General features: G+C 38.6%; 1 long non-coding RNA gene across 1 annotated transcript in view; it reads left to right on the forward strand.

The window, feature by feature from the left end:
- The window catches only part of LOC134380075 (uncharacterized), a 73,783-nt gene that overhangs the window by 2,351 nt on the left and 47,069 nt on the right, over window positions 1–24,363 (forward strand). The window contains exon 2 of the long non-coding RNA XR_010023850.1: window positions 23,389–23,488. This is a non-coding gene — a long non-coding RNA (uncharacterized LOC134380075). The remainder of the gene's footprint in view (window positions 1–23,388; window positions 23,489–24,363) is intronic.

A 24,363-nucleotide genomic window follows, 5' to 3' on the forward strand; every position in this document is an offset into this window, starting at 1 on the left:
CGGCGCCCGGGGAGGCGGAGGCGCGGTCGCGGCGCCGGGCAGTGGCAGCGGGGACGCGCGCCCGCCCGCGCCCCGCCGCCCCCGCGCGCGCCCTCGCCGCCCGGCCGGCCGCCTCTGTTTTTGTTTTCGTGGAGCCCGCGTGCAGCTGGCGCGTGTCGAGTCACGTGTCGCCGGCGGGAGGGGGCCGGGGCGCGGGAGGCGAGGGCGCGGTGACGCGCGCGGCCCGAGGGCCCGGCGCTCGCGGGGACTGCGGGGGACGCGGCGAGGGGGCGTGTGCCCCAGATGGCCCCCGACAGCGCCGGGATGCAGGCGCTGTCTGGTCCTCCGTGAGCAGTGGTTGGGTTGTCGCCGCAACATCCAGACGAGCCTCGTGCCCCCCGGGCTGGAGGGCCGGCCTGTGCTGAGTCGCTCAGAAGCAGTGCGGACCTGACAGGTGTGTGTATCAGTGTGGACATACAGAGACCTGCATGTGATGCTTAATCCTGGGTGCATATTATAATAAGCTGGAGAGCTTTAAAAAGAATTCCGATGCCTGGCTCAATCCCAGACCAACTGGACCCGTATCCAGGTAAGGCCTTGGCATAGTGTATTTTTAAAACCCTCTTAAGTAATTTTGATGCACACTGACGAGTGAGAACTTATAAAGGTAACCAGCTTGAAAAAATAGGTAGTTGTGAAATCGTCTGTATTTAGGGACAAAATACGTCACTAGATGGAGTGTCAATGTGCCAGGCACTGTGGCTATGCAAACATGGATATACTTGATGAAATACTGTTACCTCCATTTTAGAGTTGAGGAAATTGAAGCCCAGAAGGTTGAGTGAGAGTTAATGGGAGAGGACTCCCTGAGTAGTACCAAGAACGCTGATCCCAAAACCCATACTCTCAACCATTACTATGCTGCGTTGAAAAAAAATGTACCTTTACCTAAGGGTCAAATGTTGGTGTAAATAGGAATTGTACGTTTGCCTAAGAGCCAGCGAGTTTGTATACATATATTTCTAGTGTTAAGATTTCTGTTTGGAGAGAGGGGAATCTCTTGGTGAGTGCTTTAAGGCCTATAGGCTACCTTTTCTAGAAGTTTTTCGTGAGGAGAGGAGTCAGGGGATCCCTGTAATTTGAAGAGAACAGGTTCCCTGGAAGTTGTTTTGAGAATTGAATGTATGTGTACAAGTAAGGGAGTAAGTAGTTCAGAAGATGCAGATATTTTCTAAGTGTTTACATGAGCAGCTACAGAGGTCCTTTAGGTTGCTGGACATAACAATTTTGGTGGTCACAAGCTGGATGTAACCAAAAGTGCAATACTATGGACAGAATAGCAGAAGTTCTGCTGTGAAAATTTTGGAGGAAAAAAAACTACTACTCTGGTCTGGAGTGCAGGAACTTTGCTTTTATATTCCCGTTTCTCCCTTGACTTATTTGTCTTCTGGTCTGATAAACTCTTGGAGGAAACATTGAGATGTGGGGATAATCTCTTTGTTTGGAAAATATGTTTATTGATATCATCTTTAAGGATATGCCAAATAAAACAGTAAATAGAGGCTTCTCTTTGGAAACAAACTATCCCAATTACAGTGTTTTTGTGACCAATACTTATTATTAAATGGTACTGCCACAAAGAACTTTCTTTATATTCCTACTGATGATTGCTAACAAATATCGTTAGCTGTGGGCAGACATGAGTATATTATTTATCAGGTTTTAGGGATTGGTTTTCACATTGCTTGCAGTTTTGGTGAGGAAAGGTTATAGACCCACCCAGGCAATCCTGACATAATAGTGAGTGTTTGTGGTCTGATATAGAAATAGCTCTCACTCAATTCCATCTACGTATCACTGGCACACAGTAAGCACTTAAGTTTATTGCATTGGTCCCAATTAAATATACTCCCATTTGCGTCGCATTGTTTGTGGTGTTGTTTGCCTGTTACCTGTCTTCATTCTGAACTGTCCTCACCCCCTTCTCTGCTACTAGCTACTAGGCTACAAGCACGCATCCTTATGCAGAAAATACAGAATACTATTAACACATTCTTGTGAAAGGAATAGGAAAGAAGAGGCAAAATATGATCACTTTTTCACTTGTTTCCCAGTTTCATTCTTCATTGGCCAGTTGGACAGTATGAATTTTCTTGGTTACTAATATACATTGTGAGATATGCTCAACGTTGTTATCACTTCGTTACCGAATTAGGCTCTTGGGTCCCAGAGTCATAGATATGAACAGTGTACCCAGCAGTAAAGCAAGCAAAGCGTTATTAATAGAGGAGATAGACTTATGCATAAGGGGGGTAGTAGCTACAGGAAAGCTAGCCCCTGGAGGGAAGCTGTTCAAGGTCTTTTATAGGGAAAGGAGTTAAGGGGTGCAGGCCACTGTCACTGGAGGTGGTCCCTTCTATTCTTCCTGGTTGTGTCATGGCGCATGCTCAGGGCTGCTCAGTAGGTCCAAGATGGTGGTGGTGTTCATTATTGTCACCCCAAGAAGGTCATTATAGCGGTCACCCTGAAGCTTTGTGTGCATGTGGGCATTCCTAAAGGGGTCTTAAGGTTAATCTGTAACTTAATTTTTACAATTATAGTAAACAAGCCTTGGGGAGGGGTTTTGCAACTCAGTGAATATTTGTTCCCCTCTTATCTCAGTTTATTTTACCAGGGCAGGCCATGGAGTAATCATGTGTCCTGGGGGAGGGTCTCATGATGGAGGAGTGGAAAAGTAAAAATGTCCTCTGCAGGGAAAATAGAGTCAGTTTGGTTCACAAGCCTAGCCCTGTTCTGTCTCAAGTTTACAACTTATTTGGGAAGGAAGAAGTGGCACTATGTTACAGATGGATGTACAAGGATACTTCAGAAAGTTCACTGAAAGATTTCTTTGAATTCTATTTTTTCCACAAAATTTTCAAAGAACATTTGTACTTTTCTGTGCTGTAGCAGAGCACAGAGCTTCATCACATTTCATTACGCTATCTGTAATTTTCAGATTTCGTGCTGGAGAGGTATTTGTAGAGCAGCACCGTCCTGTAGAGCTTTCTGAGATGATAGAAGTGATTCGTAAAGCTGCACTATCCAGGACGGTAGCCACTAGCCACTTGAGGCTATTGAGCACTTTAAATGTGGTTAGTGTGATATTTCTAGTGCTGAATTTCTAATGGATTTAAATGTAAATAGCCACTAGCAATTATTGTATCAGACAGCACAGTTAAAGAGGATTTTCTTATATTTAAATCTAGTATTTAACAGGTAAACGTTTAGGCTAAGGTATTCTGCCTATAAAAGAAGGTTAATTCATCTTCTAGGGCTTAACACCATGCTTCCCATTCATAGATTATAGGGTGCTTACTGGGTGATATTTTTGACCTATGCAAAGCCTTCATTTATAGAGCATTTGTCTGTGTATTCTGTGAGCTTTTCATGTAGTTCATATGATCTCCCTTTTTCAGAAGCAGAGTAATTATGAGTAATTACGATTATGAGTAACTACTTACAAACGGATGTGAGCCCTTGGTATCTAAACGAAATGGAAGTCCCATAAGCTTAATCATTACTTTTCCAAGACGTATTGTGAGGGGTGGGGGCTTTGTGTGTCTTGCTTGCCATTGTATCTCCAGTGCTTGACACATAACAGGTCTCTTATTTGTTGAATGAATGAATGTTCAAATAGTTTAAGCCCTCTCAGTTAGCTTCGGAAGGTATATTGTGGATCTGAAGAGAAAAGGCTGAATACCAATAACTACACTGACTTTACCATTCTTCCAAAGAATGCCGTCTCTCCAGGGGCATTATTATTAACTCAGTGACTTTGATTTCTTTCCTGTAGGATATGTAACAGGAATTGTTGCCCTTATTCGATGACAGATTGAAAAATAAAGTCACAAGAAGATTTGGTGCTCAGGTCATACAGAGAGAGTCGGAAGTATAAATCAAATTGAAGTAGTTGTTTCTATTGCTTTGTGTACTCGTCTGTGATAGTTGTTCAGAGAAAATAAAATCATGCACTGAACTACATTAGAAAATTTGGTTTGTAAAATCAGGGGTTATTCTGTATGTTAATGGAGTCTGAAAAGAAGACTGAAAAGACTACCTCTAGTAGGGCATGACGTTGAGAAAACAACTTCAGTACGAGAAACAGGAATGGAAACGTTTATTTCTTAAGCCTCTAAATCTCAGCCTGTGGTAATCCTAACACCCAAGTTATAAACTTCTCAAAGGGGATATTTAAAATGTAAATAGAAACAGATGTTTGATTGTACAGATAACCACTACTGGACTTTGAAATATTTGTATAAAAAGGTATGACACACATCAAACATCTGTTTAGAACAAGAGCCCTGAGGGTTTAGAACTATAGGTTTTATTTCATGTGGTAGATCCTATATTGGGGGGGCTGGTGATACAGCTGAATTTGTGGTTTAGTACTTTTAGTACTTCTTTTTAGTACTTTTAGTCTACTCTCTACACCATGCGTCAGACTTACCTACTTTGTGCTGTTACGTGTGGCTGGATTTTAGGCCTGTCTTCCTTCACCTACAACTGCTTGTTCCTAGGACACACGCTGTCTTCTTATCATATTGCCACTACATGTTCCACAGATGAAAGCAAATTTTATTATAGAGTAAATAAAACAACTATTGCAAATACAAATCTGTTGTCTAAAAAAAAAGTCATAGAATACATTCCAAGATAAAATGTGAAGTCTTGGGGGGAGATGGAGGGGCGCTTCTCTTTTAAACAATTTTTAGTTCATTTTCCCATATGATTACTTTTCAGATACCTTTGGTGTGAACCTTTTTGGTTGGACAAAAAAATAAAAGCCCCAAACCGAAACAAACCATCAGCCGTGTTGTGTTCCATCAGTTCCTGCTGTTGCCCTTGAAACCAAACCAAAACACAACCATAACAGGACAAAACCCACCACTGCTAATAGCAACAAAAGTTAACCAACCAACCAAATTAAAAAGGCCTATGGGGTTTGAGTTGTTACTTTTGTGGAGAGGTCAGTCATGTGAAGTCTTCGTTTTTAGATATTAAATGTAAATTGCTTTTGACAAAAATATTTATATCTGCCGGTATCTGGGTATATAGTAATGATATTTGAATTAATACTACAGAAGATCAAGATGTATTTTGCCTAGAAGACCCTATGGGATTACTGGGATTCAGATTTATAGTTTAAGAATCATTTTGAAAGTACTGAGAACTGTTCATAGTGACCACGCTTACTAACTTGATAGAATTTAAGGAAGTTACTGGCTTGCTTTCTTTCCCATCAGTGGAATGGTTGGATTGGATCAGTGCTTTTAAACTTTAGTGTGTAACAGAATCACTGAGAGCTTGTTAGAACACATATTTCTGGGCCCAACTCCAGAGTCTCTGACTTAACAGGTTTCAGGTGGGCCTAGTAATGTGTATTTCTTACATGTTTACAGGTAATGCTGATGTTGCTGGTCAGAGGGCCACACTTTGCGAATCATTGGACTAGATAATCTCTTCTAAAGTTCTGTAATTCTTAGCCAGTTTTTTCCCTTCTTTTCAAGTTGCAGCATATATCATTTCTTGATTTCTCCAACATCGTCATTTAAAAATAGCTATATGACAAACCGAGTATTAGAAGTTTAAAATGGATTGAGCTAATTGTATTTTGAGTGTTTCTGGAGAATTCCATATATTTTCCAAAAACCTTGGGTCTGTTAAAACTCAGATTGGGTATTCCTACTTACCTAGAGTACAGGTCTCCATTTAAAATATATTGGAATATTTCTGATGTTATTAAATGACAAAAAACTATTTGCCATTCCTTAAACCTACGTGTTGCATTAAATCTAACCAAGTGCCTTTTAGCCTTTTAATGTACAGTTACAGAGTATAATATGGCACATTATATAGTTGTGGACTCACTAAATAATTAGGTTTTTTGGTGGCTGGCCACTTTAGGGATCCGAACCCTTGATCTTGGTGTTATCGGCACTATGCTCTCTCAATTGAGCTAACTGGCCAGCCCAATAAAATGGTTTTTATGAGACAGTTTTTTTTCTGGTCACACCCCATGGATTTGGGTCTGTAGTAGACTTTGGCAGCGTTAATTAACTTGGATATCCTCTGAAGATATTTGCCTCGTGGAAGAGTCATAGTTGCAGGAAGGAGATACCCATCCGAGGAATAACAAGAAAAGGCATGGTCCTTCCCTATTTTGAAGCCCTTGGGAACAGTGATGGCCCTGCAGTTTCTAAATGAGGGGGGTTGGGGGCTGGAATCTGGTAGGAAGGGGAGAGGATACTAGGAGACTGTTTTAAAGCAGTCCTTGCATAGCAAGCACACTGTTCTTACTTAGGGTGTGAGTTTACTGGGGAGGCATTGGTGGAGATTCCAAGGCATCTAAGAGGGCAGGTGGTACTCTGGAAGTATTCCAGATTAAACCAGACTCCCAGGTGCCCGGAGTCAGATGGACACAAGGTGTGAGGTGAGTTGAAGTGAGGTTTGACACTATATCTAATGTGAGCAAATTTAGTGGAAAGGAAAGAAAAGTAAGACTTTTTTTCTTTATGTATATATATATATAAACCTTTTATAAGAACACAGACATAAAACAGAAGAAATAGGTGAGGAGTAGGGAAGGGGAAGATAAGAATGAATTATTTTAAGTTTTTTAATGTCCTAAAGCTTTTTAAAGACATATTAGCTATGTCAAGACTATTTAATAGCATAGGCTTCTTTGCTAGAAAATAATAAATTACTGAGTTTTCCTTTTCATTTCTGGTGAATACTTCAAAGTATCACTAAATGCTGTTATTTGACTTACACCAAATGCCTTTCCAAAGTTACGCCCAGAATTCATGCAGTGCTTACCTTTTTAGATTGCTTTATGATTGTTAGCTTGTTTAAATCAAGTTAATGGAAGGCATACATGTTGCTTATTACTGGGTGTGTTTTATGGATTAGGAAACAAATCATTTGTGTAGCACAGGCCACAGAGCTGGCTGAGGCCACTAGACCTCACTGCTTTCCACATCTACTAGTTCTAGTTTTATCTTGAAATTGTATGTTTTTGAACTGCTTTATAAAACAGTTGAACCTTCAGATCTCAGAGTTGATTTAGCATCTGTAGAATTGATTTTAGACTATATTTTGTGGGTATGGCCTTAGATTTTGACCTGTTATGTATTTCTTTGCAAAGAACTACATGTGATTTGCTACCCAGATCGGCAGTCATTTCCTAACTCAGATATCTGTGACTTAATCTTCGTAGCTAAATCAAAAGCTGTTTTGAATTCTTTAGACTTGACACTTTGAGGCTGAGGTTGGCAGTCTGTGTGACAAGAGTGTTGGGACCACCCATGAGCCAATTGTCTTGGAACTGCTACATGGTTCTCTCCCCCAATCTACCTTGAAGTTGTCTCTCTGTCCCCCCATGTCTCTCATTGTCCCCTTCCTCAAGACCTTTAAAAAGCCTCCTCTGCTTTAGAGAGTTAAGATGTTAAAGACACTTATTTTTCTTTCTGATATTTAATGAGACTAACACAGGGGTAGCAACATCTGTCTTTGTCTTCTCACAACTCTTAGGTTCCTTTCTTCCAACTTCTTTTTTTTTTTTTTTTTTTTTGTCTTTTTGTGACCGGCCGTACCGCGCTCAGCCAGTGAGCGCACTGGCCATCCTTATGTAGGATCCAAACCCGCAGCGGGAGCACTGCTGCGCTCCCAGCACCGCACTCTCCCGAGTGCGCCACGGGGTCGGCCCCCAACTTCTGATGTTTCTGTTTCTCTCACAGCCAGGCAGGCATACAGTTTCTAGTGCTGGTTTCTGGTTGCCGAGGCCCCCCATGGGGACTTCCTTTATGGTCCTTCCTCCATGTTTTCTTCTTCTTCCTTTTCCTGCCCTAAGTTCTCTTTCTCTGCTGGGGCTGATCTTATTTAGTTTGGTAGAAAGAATACTGAGGTAGAATAAGTCACCTTAATAGTGATGAATGGCTACTTTGGATACTGTGCTATGTGCTTTCCATTATTTCTCTTGCAAAATTGTACTGTATTCCAGTTCCAACTAACTATGGATTCCTGGGGGGTGGCAGGGGGGATGTCTCTCTGTGCTCAGCTGTAAAAGGAGGGGCTGAATGGAGAAAGGTCTTGGTGGCCCTAAAATGCTGTGATTGAGTTTATTCATATGGCAGCATGCTTGTAGACCCTCATGGAAGTACATTGGCTTTTTGAAAGACCTCCGTTAATCAAGACTGGTCTCAGTGTAGGTGTGATGCTTTTGAGTGCCAGAGTGACTCCTTACATTAGACTGTCTGCAGTGTGGCTGGCCCTCTCTCTCCTGCAGGAGTTAGGGATGGTTGACGGGGGACCCTTTTCCATGTTGTGCTATCTAATGTTAGAAGACCCCGAACTTGAACCTGAACACTTCACTTTGGAAAGGTTGCTGGCTTGGTTTTGTAAGATTGTGCTGCTTTTCATCTCCATGAAGGAGGGAGTGGGCTTCTGAAGAAATCCTTTCGGTGATAGTATTTAAATACTAGAGTAGTTTCTGGGAATCTGCTTAATATTTCTCTTAATTCTTGTAGAACTTGTAAAAAAAATGGTACCTCCGATCTTTCTCTTGCAAAATTGTATATGGCCTATGACCTTGAGTTCTGTGTCCTATTTCTAAGGGGAATTTTTGCTAGTACTGAATCTTTTTGTTATGTTCACAAGTACACCAAGCTACTTATCTGTCCATTATTAAGGCCACTGATAGTTGTTTTGCTTTCTGCTTTTATATTGATGTATCATGTATTCATTGCACATATTGTCCATTTGTTAAAAATCTGTGGTTATCTTTTTTGTTTGTTTATGCTTCCAGAGAGATTAATTATTGCTATGTTAAGAACACTTGTTTAATTTTGTCCTTTGTGTCACTCATATTGCTTTAGCTTTTCCAAGTTTTATAAAACCTACTTTTGAGAGCCCCGTCTCTAAAGAATTTGTGATGACTCTTCAATTTTTAGCATTTATCGCCTAAAAATGCAGGTATTTGATAGCAACAAGTGAAAAGTGGTTTTGTTTTTTTAAAAATGCCATTCATAGCCTTTCTTTGGACTTTATCTTGGAAATCTGTGCTTTATGTTATGCCTTTTACTGCAGTTTGTGAAGAGTTACTGTGCTTATGTGTTTGTATGCTTCTCTTATTTTCGTAGAAAAGGATATCAAAATCCTCCTTTGCTCCCATTTTTAAAGGGTTCTAAATTAATATTCCTTTTGCTACTTATTTAATTCTTCTGAAAAGTAGTATTGGGGTTTGCTCTTTGCCATATATCTTTGTTACTAACTAATAGGCAGTTTGGAACAAGTATTTTATAGGCTTAATGGATCAATACCCTATTTAGTCATTTCTTACCATCTGCAGAATATTTTCAAGATATGTATTTTTCAAAAATCAAAGACCATTTGGAATTCTAAACAACAAATATCCAAACAACAGAATTGCTCTAAAATTTTTAAATGACCATTCGTATAAGAAATCATACCTGGTAATACCCGAAGAGTGTTTTCTCTTGTATGTGGGACATGGTGGTGGCATGATATCCTGGGCTCATTCTGCATCTGAGTGGTCCCAGCCCCCTAACCCAGAAAGGGGCCTACTCTGTTGCAGGAGAACTGCAGAGGCATACTGAGAGTCGACTGGAAATGCCTGCGTTTGGACTGTGTTTTGTTGTTTTTGGAGGGTAACAGTTGTTTAAAAGCACTGAATTGTAATTGGATAAGTATGCATATTCCTTGCCGAAACATCTTTTTTGATCATTGTGCTCTTCTGAAGTATGAAATCTAAGCTCCGGCAAGATTACTCAAGAACATATCGAGCCTTGGACATTTGCAGGTAAACCACCTTGCGTATTTTGGATTGTGGGCTCTGTGTTACTTTTCATGCATTGAAATCTTCTTAATCCTCAACAAGGAGTCTAGGAGCAGGCACAAGTAAACATGTCCCGTTTGGGTAAACTTGCTGTCCAAAACTAAACAAAAGAAAACAAACAAAAAACCTTAAAAGTGTCTGGAATCTATCTGCAGATTTTGTCGGATGCTGGCACACTATAGAAAACATAGCAGCAAGCCAGTTTTTGACCATTTCTCTCCTTCTTTTTATTCTCTTTTCTTTTTTTTTTAAAATTTAAGTTTTATTTTTTATTTTATCATTACACAATGTAAACCTTTTTTGGCCCTTTACCAATTTCTCCCTAATACCCTTCCCCCTCCCCCTTTACCACCTCTGGTGGTCTCAGGTTCTTTCCTTTTGTCTTTCTGCATTCTTTACTCAATTTCTATCCTTTTCTTTTCTTTTCTTTTCTTTCTTTTTTTTTTTTTTTCCTTTTTGGGTTCTTTTCTGTTTCTTTTGTTCTTCTTCCTTTGCCTTTTGCCTTTTCCCATTCTTGGCATGGATACCCTAGTAACTAACATCCTACACTTAGCACAGGCATTTTTTTTTAGCCTGACTAATGGCATCCAGAGCTAAAGACGAGTTTTACTCTGTTTAAAGTTACTGTAGTCTGTAAAATTCCATGCTTCTGCAAATTATTTCTGAAGAGTTTAATATGCTTTATATAGCATAGTCCATGTTGCATGGAAAATATATGTGAAATGTATAACTTCCCAGGTTCTTTTGGATATTTAAATAGGCATTCACATAGGTTTCAGATTGAAGTTTAAAGGACATTCTTCCAAAATTTAGGTAATAGTAATTATGTAGGTAATGGATTTCAGGATTCTTTCTACTTATGAAACTTTTGGTAAACAAAGATGTTGTTTGGATTAAAATAATGTTTTAAAATGGTTTAAACTAGGGCCGGCCCGTGGCTCACTTGGGAGAGTGTGGTGCTGATAACACCAATGCCATGGGTTCGGATCTTATATAGGGATGGCTGGTTTGCTCAGTGGCTGAGCGTGGTGCTGACAACACCAAGCCAAGGGTTAAGATCCCCTTACCGGTCATCTTTATAAAAAAATAAAAAATAAGAAAATAAATGGCTTAAACTAACAGAGTTTGGTATAAAAATTGTGAATTACTTGAAGTTGATACGACAAGCAAACAGAAAGGACATTGTTGGGGGGGAGGGAGGAGAGGGAGGAGGAAGGGAGGTTTGGTAAGGGGAAACAATAATCAACCACAATGTATATCGACAAAATAAAATTTAAAAAAAAATTGTGACAGCCAAATTTGTGTTAAATATGAAACTACAGCTATGTCACTGTCAAAGATTATGTTCTAGTTATAAGGGCCTTCAGAGCTAACTGGATTCAGTCTTCTTATTTTTATAGATGAGACTATTTACATAAATTTACACACCTGGTTAGTGGCATAGTTGAGCAGAATTAGGTCTTCCGGTTCCCTATCCATTGTGTTTTTGGGGGCAGAAAGTTCAGGTTAGGAAATTTAGAAGTAAAATGGGCAGAGCAGCATGAGAAGAATATTTGACTTACAAAGCTACCTTTGACTTTAGTTTCTTAGTCATGAGATGTTGGACTACATGTTTAACTTCTTTGGATCTTAATTTTTGGAGCATCCCTTTCAGGTCTGTGATGTATCAGGTGAGAAAAATGAAACAGACTTAGATTCTTCCTATTGTGTATTTGTGCAACTTCAATTTGTGTTTTATTTTAAGTAGGTATCATTTCCGGTTTTTAGTAAATTGCATTCCTCAGCTTTTCCAACGTGGGTTGTTGAATCAGCACACTGGTTGTCTGTGTATTCAAGTGCCTCCAGCATTGTCTTGATTAACTGAAGTAAACTCACCTTCAGAGGCAGGTCTTCCCCTAGTTTCAAAGTGGTGGAAGGGTACCGTGCAGGAATATCCGTAGACACATCATTGAGAGATGCTCTTTTCAAGCTGTTCACACTTTCTTACAGTTGTAGAGAATAATGTTGTCAAATAAATAAAATTGAAGAGAATTTTGCCAATTCTAGAGTTGCATTATTTGGGGTTGTGGAACAGGTTTTTTTCCATTCTCGGTAGGATAACCTGGCATTGTTTGTGGCAGAGAGAAGACAGTTGTAACAATCTGGAAGGATAGGTAAGATGAGATGAGTTTAAAGTACTGGAGAAGAAGCTGAGGAGACGAGATGTTTTCTAAGAAGACTATCACAGTGAGCTTAGAGACTTTTTCCCCTTTGCTTAGCAGTTCCCATGCCCTTTTTTAGTTGTTTAAAAAAAACCCATTCTTTCAGTAAACACTTTTTGAACACCTGTTATGTACGTAGCATTGAGCTAAGTGCTGTAGGAGTTATAAAAGAATTGTTCGTCTAGGGCTTTTTCCTCAAGGTGTTTACTCCTTGGCGGGGTTCCCAGTACCTAGGCCATGAAATGATGAGGTGCAGTAAATGTCTGAGTGCCCCAGAGAGCATTCGAAGCAAGAAGAGAGAAGGGATAAGGACTGAAGTAGTAGGGGAAGGAGCCCAAGGAGCTGTGAACTTTGAGCACTTTGAAGGATCAATGGTTAAGACTAGCTAAACTCATTTTAAATTTTTGAGGGGAGAATGCAAGGCATGTGGCAGGACTAGGGTAGGACCTCCTAGGCTTGGGGGTTGGGAAATGACCATTGTTTGTCTTAAAGGGGCAAATGAGGAGACCCTTGGAAATATCAGCCTTCTTATGCCAGCTTTTTATTTTGAAAATTTCAAACTTTTAGAAAAATAGTACCATGAACACCTGTATAACCTTTATCTTTATTCACCAGTTCTTAACATTTTGCTGTACTTGCACACATGTTCTGTGTGTATGGGTTCTGAAGCAAGTGTGGTATGTAGATTTATATTATTTTGCCTTACCACCAGAATGTAAGTTGCAAACATCGTGGCATTTTACCTCTAAATACTTGCTAAAAAGGACTTTTTTCTATATAACTGGAATATAATTATCACATCCAAGAAGTTTAGTATTGTTACAATAACATGGCTTAATATATAGAAAATATTTAAATTTGGGGGGAGTGTTTATTTTTCTTTTGTAGAATCAGACTTGTCTGGCACAACTCGTATTGAATAAATTGGTGCAACAAGAGACTAGCGCCACAGAAACCGGTTTATACATATGTAAAGAGTCATATATAGTCATAAAAATAGAATTTCATTGTATTCTGATATACTATGTTCTTGAAGATAAAATCTTAAGAACAAGGCATAGAAGAATGTAAAAAAGAGCAAGTTTAGGGGGCCAGCTTGTGGCTCACTTGGGAGAGTGTGGTTCTGATAATACCAAGGCCATGGGTTCGGATCCCTATATAGGGATGGCTGGTTCGCTCACTTGGGAGAGCGTGGTGCTGACAACACCAAGTCTTAAGATCCCCTCACCGGTCATCTTAAAAACAAAACAAAACAAAAAAGAGCAAGCTTATGAACATTTGTATATAGAAAGATATAATATCACCAGAAAGACAGAAAATGAACAATAACATTTCATGCCTTTAAGAGAAGGAATTAGGTAGCTGAGTCACAGGGAGACTTTTCCCTGAATACATTTTTTTTTTTTTTAAAGATGACTGGTAAGGGTATCTTAACCCTTGACTTGGTGTTGTCAGCACCACGCTCTCCCAAGTGAGCTAACTGGCCATCCCTATATAGGGATCTGAACCCGTGGCCTTGGTGTTATCAGCACCACACTCTCCCAAGTGAGCCTGCCCTCTGAATACCCGTTTTTACTTTTTGAATTTTATTTTACCTTTTGAACTATGTGAATATATTACTTATTCCAAAATAAATAGTAAATAAGCAAGCATAGACTTATGTTGTTGCCATTATTAGCTTTGTAGGGTGTAGGAGAATACTTTGTGTAGCCTAAAGAAACTGGAAGAATGAGACCTGAAGCAAAAAGACGGAGGAAGGTTATCATTTCAGTTTTGAAGGGTATTTTAGTCCATTGGGCTGCTGTAACAAACTACTATAGACTGGGCGGCTTACAAACAACAGAAATTTATTGTTCACAGTGCTGGAGTCTGGGAAGTCCAAGATCAAGGCGCTGGGCAGATTCAGTGTCTGGTGCCTGCTTCCTGGTTCATAGATGGTGCCTTCTTGCTACATCCTCACGTGTGTAGAGAAGCAGCAGGCTCTCTTGGGACTCTTATGAGGACTCATCCCATTTATGAGGACTCCACCCTTGGGATCTCATCTAATCCTAATTGCCTCCTGGAGACCCACCTCCTAATACCATCACATGAGGGGATAGGGTTTCAATTTATGAATTTTGAGGGGACATAGCATTATGGTAAATAACAGGGAAATTTGCTGTTTGTGCCACTTAATGAGAAAACATGTTCATGGTATAGGAAGGTATTTTTTCAGAAGCTGCTAGTGGGGAGAAAAGAGTGATATTCAGAAAGTCTGGGAATTTGACAGAGAAGGTGTGGTAGGAGTTTGTATATTCCTCTTGGAGCAAGGGATAATGTTATCCTCCTCCGAGAATGAGAAACAAGCATTTTGTAGTTTGTTGTAGAAAAGATGGTAACTGGGACTCGTGGTTTACCTTCTGGATGTGTTCATACTATCTTTGGTAGTAAAAAGTGGTAAGTGTGTTAAAAAAAAAAAAAAAAGCTGCTAAGAGAACATGAACATTTAGACATAAATTTTCTCAATGTTTTCTTTATTTTTCTTCCTTTTCCTTATTTGGTTGTTGGCTGGTACAGGGGTCAAACCCTGGATGTTGGTGTTATCAGCACCATGCTCTAACCAACTGAGCTGACTAGCCAGCCCTTGATTTTTTAAAAAGACAGATTCTTGGATTTTAGTGAAGATTATGTGAAGGTTAAAAGGAGACCTTATTGAGTAAATACTAGAAGTCTATTATTAGCAAATTATTTCCATTTGATAGCAATTTGATTATTTTGTGTGATAATTTTTGTATAATTATATGTTGAACTTCTGTTATAGTTATCCTTTAAAATGACTATTTCTCAGCATTCTGAGGTATGTTACATGAACTGTCAAAATTAATTTTGGGGTTAATTCAGCCACAGTTTATTTTCTGTTTTTGTACGATTAACACAAAGTTATGGATTGGTACTTAGTGCCTCTTCTCTTGAAGGTGAGTGTTTGTTAATCAGTGAGTGTTGAATCGCTCCCAGTGTCCATTAGGCATCCTGTGGTTAATGGAGACAGATGGTCTGCCCTTGATAGATGCTTCTGGAAAGTTAACATTTCAACAGTGGTAATTCAGTTTCTGTCAGGGAGGGAGGCCAGTGATTGCTCAGACAGGCCTTCAAGAAGTGAGGAACTCTGCACTGTTTGACCAGGAGTCCTGGCTGGGAGTTTGCAGGTGAAGAAACTTGATGTTATCAATTCATTCCGATTTGATGGAGACTGTGAGACTGAATGAAGCTAGCCAAGCCAGCCAAGCTTACATGAGATTGACTACTCCAGTGTGTTCATTTGCAGTGGGAAATGTTCTGCGGCCAGCTGTAGACTTGTTGAAAGGATAAAACTTGGATTGGAACTTTACTTGATGAACATAGAAATAAGATGGGGAAGAATCAGTTATTTTCAGTTGATATTTCTATCAGACCATGGGAATTTGATAGAGCACTCCTTCTGCTCTGGAGGCTGTTTGGCTTAAAAAACTGGGGCCAGTCACCTAAAATCAGAGCATCGTTACTATAGTGTGGTGCTGGATAAAAGCATGATTAATTCTCCTCTCGTTTCCTTTGTAATCAGTGACCTAAACCCCGTTACCCTATGCCACATATGTCGCAGTACAATTGAGAAATAAAAATGATAGTAGTAATAATATTGAGTGCTTACTATGTGTTGGGCACTTTGCTAAGATGTTTTTCTTCTATTATTCTATTTAATCCCCACAATAGCCCTAGGACATAGGTACTATTATCCCTCCTATTTTATAGAAGAGAAAGTCAACGCTTAGGAAAGCTTTGAACCCCAAATCCAGAGCCTGACTCTAGAGAAGCCGAGGGTCTCAGCCAGTGTGCAATGGAATTTCTTTTATGTGCTTCAGCTTCTTTCTAGTCGTGTTTGAGGATGTCCCATAGCCCTTCACCCCGAAAAATTTCAGTGTGTATTTTCTAAAAATAGGCATATTCTCTTACATGACAGTTATTACTTAATAATTTTATATTGTTAGAATAGTTCTACTTAATCTGCTATCCATCTCGTGATTTTGTCAGTGGACCTAATAAAGTCCTGTATAACAGTTTCCCCACCTGTGGTATAGGATCCAGTCTAGGGTCAGAAATGACATTTAGTTGTCAGATTTACTATTTTTTAATCCAGAATATTTTCACAGCTTATCTTTTGTCAGATTGGCATTCTTAAAGATATAGTACCTCTCTCTCTCTCTCTTTTTAATAATAATAGAAAGCTCCTCATTTTGTGTTTGTCTGATGTTTCCTCAGCTAATGGACTCAGGATATGCATTCTCAGCCAGAATACTGTGTAGGTGGTGCTGTGTTCTCTCAGGGTGTGACATCTGGAAGCACAGGATGGCCATCTGTCCCTCTTTGGTGATGTTAATTTTGATCACCTGGGCAAGGTGTCCTCTGATTTCTCCACTGTATAATCACTGCTTTTTCTTCCTCTTCACAACTAATAAGCCATTTATGAGGAGATACTTTTACACCGTACAAATATCCTGCACTTATTTATCAGTTTATTATTAGAATAGACTCATAAATTTCTATTTTTCCCCAATGAGTCCTTAATTATTTTGGTATCCAAATTGTCCCAGATGTGGCCAGTGGAAGCCCCTCCATACTGGCTCCTGTGTCCTTGTGCCATGCACCCATTGGGTTTTTTTTTAGCATTCCCTTGCTTTCTGACATCACAAGATGTTCAAGGATCATTTTTCCCAGCCCTGGAATCAACCATTGCTTTGAGCAGCTCTGGTTTTTTTTATTGGGAAATGGTATTAGAGACCCTTTCAGCAGACAGAACTAGGAAGTATATGTATTTATATGCATATACACACACATACAAATATACACATATGTACATTTGCACATAAACATGCACTTACACACATATATACACATATATATTTTTTCAGGAATAATGATTTCACACAGAGGGTGATTTTTAAAGATCTGAGAATCTGGTTGTCCTAACATTTTGGGGGATTCTGCCATCTGTACACTTACTCTGAATATAATATATGATAAGGTATCGATTGTTAGCCAAAACTCTGGAAAGAGGTAACGATGAAAGCTTTGGGAACAAAAGTTCTCCTTTCAGCCAGTGGTGGGTTGGTTAATTCTTATCTAAGTAAACATCAGGTAACTAGAAATGAATCTCTGATATCTTGAAATCTGATTATCCACATTTAAAGTCATTTTATAGTTACTTATTTTAAAACCTGAAAAAAAATTCTAATGTTGTATTGGTAAAATAGCCTATGTTGTGCATATATATAGTTTAAAGAATAATAATAAAATTGAACACATATACTTGAAGAAATAGGACATTACTACTATTTTTGCAGCCTTGTGAACCTCTCTTCAGTGAGATCCTCCTTCCTTCCTTGACAGAAGTAACAACTATCCTCAAATTTGTGTTAGTCATTCCCTTGCTTTCCTTTATAGTTATATGTATGTAATTCTGAACAATATGTTTAGTTTTGCCTGGCTTTTATCTTCATGTAATGGAACATACTGGATGTATTCTGTGCTATACCTTTCTAATTCCACTCAACATTAAGATTTTAATATTTAACTCTGCTGATGTATGTAGCTGTAGTTCATTAATTTTCATTGCTGTGTAGTTTTCCATTGCATGCTACAATTTATTTCTCCGTTCTGCTATTGGCTGACATTAAAGTTTCATGATTTTTACGTTGTGAACAGCACGGCTGAGAACATTTTAAAACTTGTTTCCTGGAGGGTGTGTGCGATGTTTCTCTAGGTGACACTCTCTCTTTATTCTATTTATTATATGAAGATATAGAAATCATTTTATAAACTTCTGTATTTACTCAAACAACTGATATTAACATGAGAATGCTAGTATGGAATTAAGGTCATTTGTGTTAATTGAAGTTAATTGATCTCAAGTTCTGTCCTGAATAAGCAACATTTTCCTTGAATTTATATTTTGCATTTGAAAACTATTGAAAAACTTTAAAAGATAGTAACCTCCCATAATATCACTACTTTATTTTATAAACATAAAATTAGAATGTAAAAATTTTGTTTCACTCTCCCAGTTCTACCCCCGCACACCCCCACCAAACCCACACCCCAACTTTAGAAGTAATTTATCACTATTATCAACATGCGTGCTTCTCACCTTTCCTTGGTGCTTAGAAAAGTCATTTCGGTACATTTATATATGTGACTATATTTAAAGATATGTAGCTCTATCTTTTTAAAGAATAGCATATATATACAACTTACTTTCTCTCTCTTCTTTTGTTTGTGCTTTTTCAAAATCAGGAAATTAACACAGATATAATAATATTATTTAACTACAGACCTTATTCAGATTCTGTCATTCATCCCCAAAATATCTTTAGAGTAAGAAATTCCCGGATCACATGTTACATTTACAGACAGTCCCTGACTTGAGATGGTTCGACTTCATGATTTTTTGACTTTACAATGGGTTTGTCCGGATGTAACCCCATCGTAAGTCGAGGCGCTCCTGTAGTCTCCTTGTGTCTGGAGAACTTCTCAGCCTTTCTGTGTGTTTCACGGCATTGACATTTTTGAAGAATGCTAGGCAGTTATTCCCTAGGATACCCTTCAGTTTGGGTTTGTGTGATGTTTCTTCATGGCTGTGTTTAGATTTGCACTTTTGGTAGAAGTGCTGCTTGAAGGACACTGTGTTCTGGGTGCATCATTTTCGGAGGTGTGAGATGTTCGTCCCACCACTGGTGATGGTAACTGGGTTGCAGCAGAGTTTGTCAGGTTTCTTCACTTTCTCCAGTTTTTCTCAGGGAAGTTACTCTTTCCCCATTTTCAAGTAGTTCTCTTGTAGAGTGATATTTTTAGATTTCGTTAATATCCTGTTACTCCTCACACTTTCACCCTAGGCTTCTTGCCTGAATCGGTTATTCCTATGACGGATGCGCAATGGTGATTTTTAAAATTCCATCATTGGGTCTTCATTTATTAATTGGCTTTTTTTTTCCTCAAAGAAGAGCTTCCTCTTATCTCTCATTTATTTATGTACATCAGTGTAGACTCATGGATTTTTACTTTACTCTTAATTTATTTTCATTATTTATTTTGATCGAATTGTCAGTAGGAGCCCCTGGAGCTGGCTCCTGTGTCTTTTTGACACATCCCCATCATTCTTTGAACATATCTGTACTTTCTTGCACAGATTGTTCCTTGTCGTGTGCCTTCTCTACCTTGGCCCTAGAATTGGCTGTTTCTTCAAGAAGCTCTGTGTGAGAGTGCCTGATTGTCCTTGGCCGAGAGTGACTTTTTGTACTGTTTAATTTTTGCCAGTCTTGATGGTTTAGAAATAGCATCTCAGCGTAGTTTTAACTTGTGTTTGTTTCTTTTATTATGAGTGAAATTGAACATTTTTGCATATGTTTAAGGAATGACATATGTGTGTGTTTTTATGTACACATATATGTATATGTGTGTGTGTGTGTTCATGTCCTTTGCCAATTTTTCTATCGAATTATTAGTCTTTATTTTTCTCATTTTAAGAGTCCTTTATTTATTATGCATTATTAGTCCTTTATATGTGATGTGATACATGTATTTTCTCCCGTTTTACCTATGGTCTTTTATTTATGGTAAGAGTTTTTTGGCCATACAAAAATTAAGTAATTTTTTTATTTAGTGAAATCGATTAATGTTTTATTCCTGAGTTTGACTTACAGTTAGCAAGCCTTTTTCTAAACCAAGTTTAGGGAAGAATTTACCATTTTTTCCCTCTAGTACTAGTATGGCTTCATTGTTTTACCTTTAGATTTCTGGTTCATTTGGAGTTTATTCTGGCAGTATGGTATGAGGTAGGGATCTAATTTTACCCTTTTCCAAGTGGTTAGCCAACTGTTTTAATACCATGTATTAAAAAGTCGATTTTTGCCCCAGTAATTTTAGATGCCACCTTATCATATACAGTACTAAAACTGCATCTCTACTTGAGCCTATTTTTAATCTTTCTTATATTACTCCATTGATTTGTCTCTCCATGCACCAATACCATACTTTTCATTATGGAGGCTTTATAGTATAATTTAATGTTTAGATGGACTAAGTCTCCCTCTCTAGCATTTCGGTGTTTTCCTAGCTGTTATTACACATTTATTTTTCAATATGTGGTTCAGTATCAATTGTCTGTCTTCATAAAAAAAAAACTTGTTGGCATATCTGTGGGCATTACATTAAATTTATAAATTAACTTATTATGGTGAACTGACATTTTTATGATGTTGACTTGTTCTATCCAAAAATAAGAGATATCTATTTGTTTAAGTCTTCATTTGTGCCTTTTTAGGTACATTTTAAAGTTTTTCTCAGATGGGTTTTACACCTTTCTTGTTAAATTTATTCTTAAATATTTTATTATCTTTGCACGACTTGCTTTTTTTCACCTAATATACCATGTGTATTTGAACAGGACAGTACATGTTGATCTATTTCATTTTAAAAAATGGATCCATGATAGTCTATTGTGCCCTAATTTAATTTAACTTTTCCTCAATTGATGTATTTTATGTTGCTTCTAATTTTTCCTTATTCCAAACAGTGCTGTGGGGAATATTCCTATACCTGCATTTTTGCTTGCTTGGGTGATTATGTCTATAAAATAGAGTCCTAAAAACGGAATTGCTTATTCATAGACTGTGTGGATATTTGGGGTAATATATTCTACCACATTATCTTCTGAGACTATTTGATACTTTTTAATTTAATTTTTTTACTGGGACCAGTACTACATTGAATACTACCAGAACTTGCCTTGAGTTAGGTCATTCCTCCATCAGGTAGCTGTGGACAGAATGAGGTGTTCATAAGTGTGGAGCAGGCGGACCCATTTAAAAGAAACTGGCCACAGCCCCAACAACAGAGGCAGCGGCTTTTCAACAATCGCTCTGGCTACACTAAAATAAGGAAGTTCAATTAAAGTAGAACTGCAGGATCTGTTACTTACAGTCAGTTAAAAAAATCAAAAGCCAACTTTGATGAGGGCACAGTGTGAAATAAACTACCAACCATTTAGAACTGTTTTCATATTGGATACTTTTTTTTTTTTTTTTTTTAAAAAGATGACCGGTAAGGGGATCTTAACCCTTGACTTGGTGTGGTCAGCACCACGCTCACCCAGTGAGCGAACCGGCCATCCGTATATGGGATCTGAACCCGGGGCCTTGGTGTTATTAGCACCGCACTCTCCCGAGTGAGCCACGGGCCGGCCCTTGGATACTTTTTTAAAGTCAAATAAACTTCATTGTATATGTCAATTGTTATAAGATCTTAAAATCATTTTTTTGAAAGAAGCATCATAAAAGTTAATTCTTTTTTTTTTTTGTCTTTTTCGTGACCGGCGCTCAGCCAGTGAGTGCACCAGCCATTCCTATATAGGATCCGAACCCGCGGCAGGAGCGTCGCTGTGCTCCCAGCGCTGCACTCTCCCGAGTGCGCCCCGGGCTCAGCCCCATAAAAGTTAATTCTAAACAAAATTTTATATCTATGTATCCATTAATATAGTAAATATAAAGGGTAGCAGAAGTCATAATTTCTACCTTAAATAATGAAAATATAATTTTGGAAATCAGATATGTTTGTTTATATACATTAAAAATATAAAAAATTCTCATGTAAATAGACCTTGAATTGAGCCTAAAAAAGAGTGTTGAATTTAGTTTAGTGAAGAGACCCAAAAAGGACATTTCATGTGAGAGTAGCACAGGCTAAAGTAGAGACAAAATTTTACCATGTCATTTGAGGTCGATAAAATAACTGGCCTAGACTGAAGCAGCGTGTTTGTGTTTAAAGATAAAGTAAGGGCAATTAGTGGAAGACCCTTGAGAGCCCCCAGAAAAGAATTTGGATTTGATATATATGGCAGCAGAGAGCCTTTTGAACTAATAATCTATTCCCATGTCACAGATTACCCCCAAATTTAGTGGCTTAAAATACCAATAAACATTTATTATCTCTGACAGTTTCTATAGGTCAGAGCTTTGGGAGCAGGTTAACCAGGTGTTCAGGCTTGCAGTCTCTTCTGATGTTGAAGTCAAGATATTAGGCTATAGTCATCTGAAGGCTTGAATGAGGCTGGAGGATCCTCTTCCAATATGGCGCACCTGCCTGGCTGGCAAGTTGGTGCTGGTTGTTGGTGGGAGGCTTCAGTTCCTCCCCATGTGGGACTCTGCACAGGGTTGAGTGTCCTTATCACATGGCAACTGCACTCCCCAGATTGAGAGATCCAAGAAAAGAAGGCAGAAGCCACAGTGCCCTTTTCACCTAGCCATGGATGTCATACACTGTCACTCTTGCCACATTTTTATTCTATTCCTTAGATGCAGTCCAGTAAATTCAGCCCACAATCAAGTGGAGGGGAACTAAGTTCCACCTTTTAAAGAGAGGAGTCTTGAAAAATCTGGAACACATTTTAAAACCACTGCACTTGTGTTCTGATGAAGAGGAGTGATGGTATAATTTTGAAAGGAAAAAAATGTGGTATCTAAAAGAAGATTAATCTGGTAGCAGTGGCAAAGATGACTTGAAGAAAGGGAGAATAGGAGGTAGATCCTAGTGATGTAATCTAACAGTCAGGTGATGATGGATTAGTTGGGGCAGTGAGAGAAGAGAGGGAGGACCCATGGGAGGGATGCAGCAGAATGATGAGAGGAGTGAGAGAGTAAAAAATGGTCTAAAGGTTGTCAGATCTGTAGAATGACCGGGCATGTGTCATTTGGGAAGAGAACTACATTCTGAGTGGATAAGGGTGCTTGCTTGGTTTTAGACATTCAAGGGGAAATTTCTAAGGGGTTGAAAATATACAGCCAGGGCTCAGGTTGAAATGTCTAGCCAAAGACGGAAATTTCACATTTGCAGGGGATGGCTAAATTTTTCGAGGTCTGAGTATGTAGAGCGAACAGCACTGAGGACAGGCCTTTGGGGGAAGTCTTGGTTTGGAGTATGATTAGGAAGGAGAGCTAGATCTCTAGAATTAGAGGGAAAGAAGAGCCAGCTGCATTCCTGGCAGGAACGAAAAAAGCAGAGAGATCAAGAGCTTCAGATGTCGCAGAATTTGAAGAGGATAATGCATGAAATGAATACATTTGCCTGCAGGATTATTATAGGTGACAGCGGTGTAAGTGGAGTAGAACAATTTTGGAAATTGGATTATAACATTTAATTTGATGATTAACTTTTTAAAAAGTGCTTGAGGTGGGAGGGTGAGTGGCTGGCATGCCATTCATCACCTAGATTTTGAGATCTGATACCTTCTTGCCTCTTTTTCAGCACCACCAGGCATCCCTGGAGTGGGACTTCTACTCGGTTCTTGGATTAAGGGGAATGAAGTAGGATTTTACCTCACTTGTTTTCAGGGAATCTTTTCATTGTAAGTGAAATTAATTTACTTTATGTTTTTTACTTTACGTATTGCTTTGAATTATTCTTATCTGTGTCCCCTCCCCCCCCTTTTTACCCTTCCTTTCCCTTCCCCCTGGTTAACATGAGTTCAGGGCCATGATCCTCGACCAGGGGTTACCTATTTTTCCTCTCCCTTACCTCCCAGCTTCAAGCAGGATTCTATCATTCATATGCTTTGTTAACTAAACTTGCAGAGATGCAATTAATACATAATATGTGTGATTAAAATAGTAGCTGACAAATGTAAATACTAAATTGAAAGATTAGTATTCTTTTATGTTATGTATCTATACATGTATTTAATCAGCTTCCCAATTAGTAAACTACTTGTCAATAAGATGGAGCAGAAACATGACAGTATTTTAAAAATTCTTTATGTGACATAACATATGTTGAGATTTTTATGAGGATTTGAGATTAAGTGGACCAAGGAATCGTGTAGTAAAACACTGACAAACCCAGAAATTAAATCCAAATTTTCTCCATGGCATGGTGTGATAATTTTTTTCCTTCTTTTTTTTTTATTTTTTATTTTTTGGAGGCTGACTGCTACAAGGATCCAAACCCTTGACCATGATAATTTTTTTCTGATAGGGTTATTTTTTTCTTTTAAGAAAAAACTTTGAGTCCATTAAAGACTTAAAGAAACTAAACCACAATAGCAGTAATAACTGTGGTTCCAAATTAAAGAGTTAGTTGTCTTTATGCTGTGAAAAAGAACTATTGTTGATAAGCTCCTTTCAGCACTAAAATATAGGATTGTTCTCAGTAACATCATCTCTGAATGAATAGGGCAGCCTCAGGTAGCGGGGGCTGGTTGGGCAGTGTGCATGGGGGTGACAG

Source organism: Cynocephalus volans, chromosome 6 (assembly GCF_027409185.1).
Source record: "Cynocephalus volans isolate mCynVol1 chromosome 6, mCynVol1.pri, whole genome shotgun sequence".
Taxonomy (NCBI): domain Eukaryota; kingdom Metazoa; phylum Chordata; class Mammalia; order Dermoptera; family Cynocephalidae; genus Cynocephalus; species Cynocephalus volans.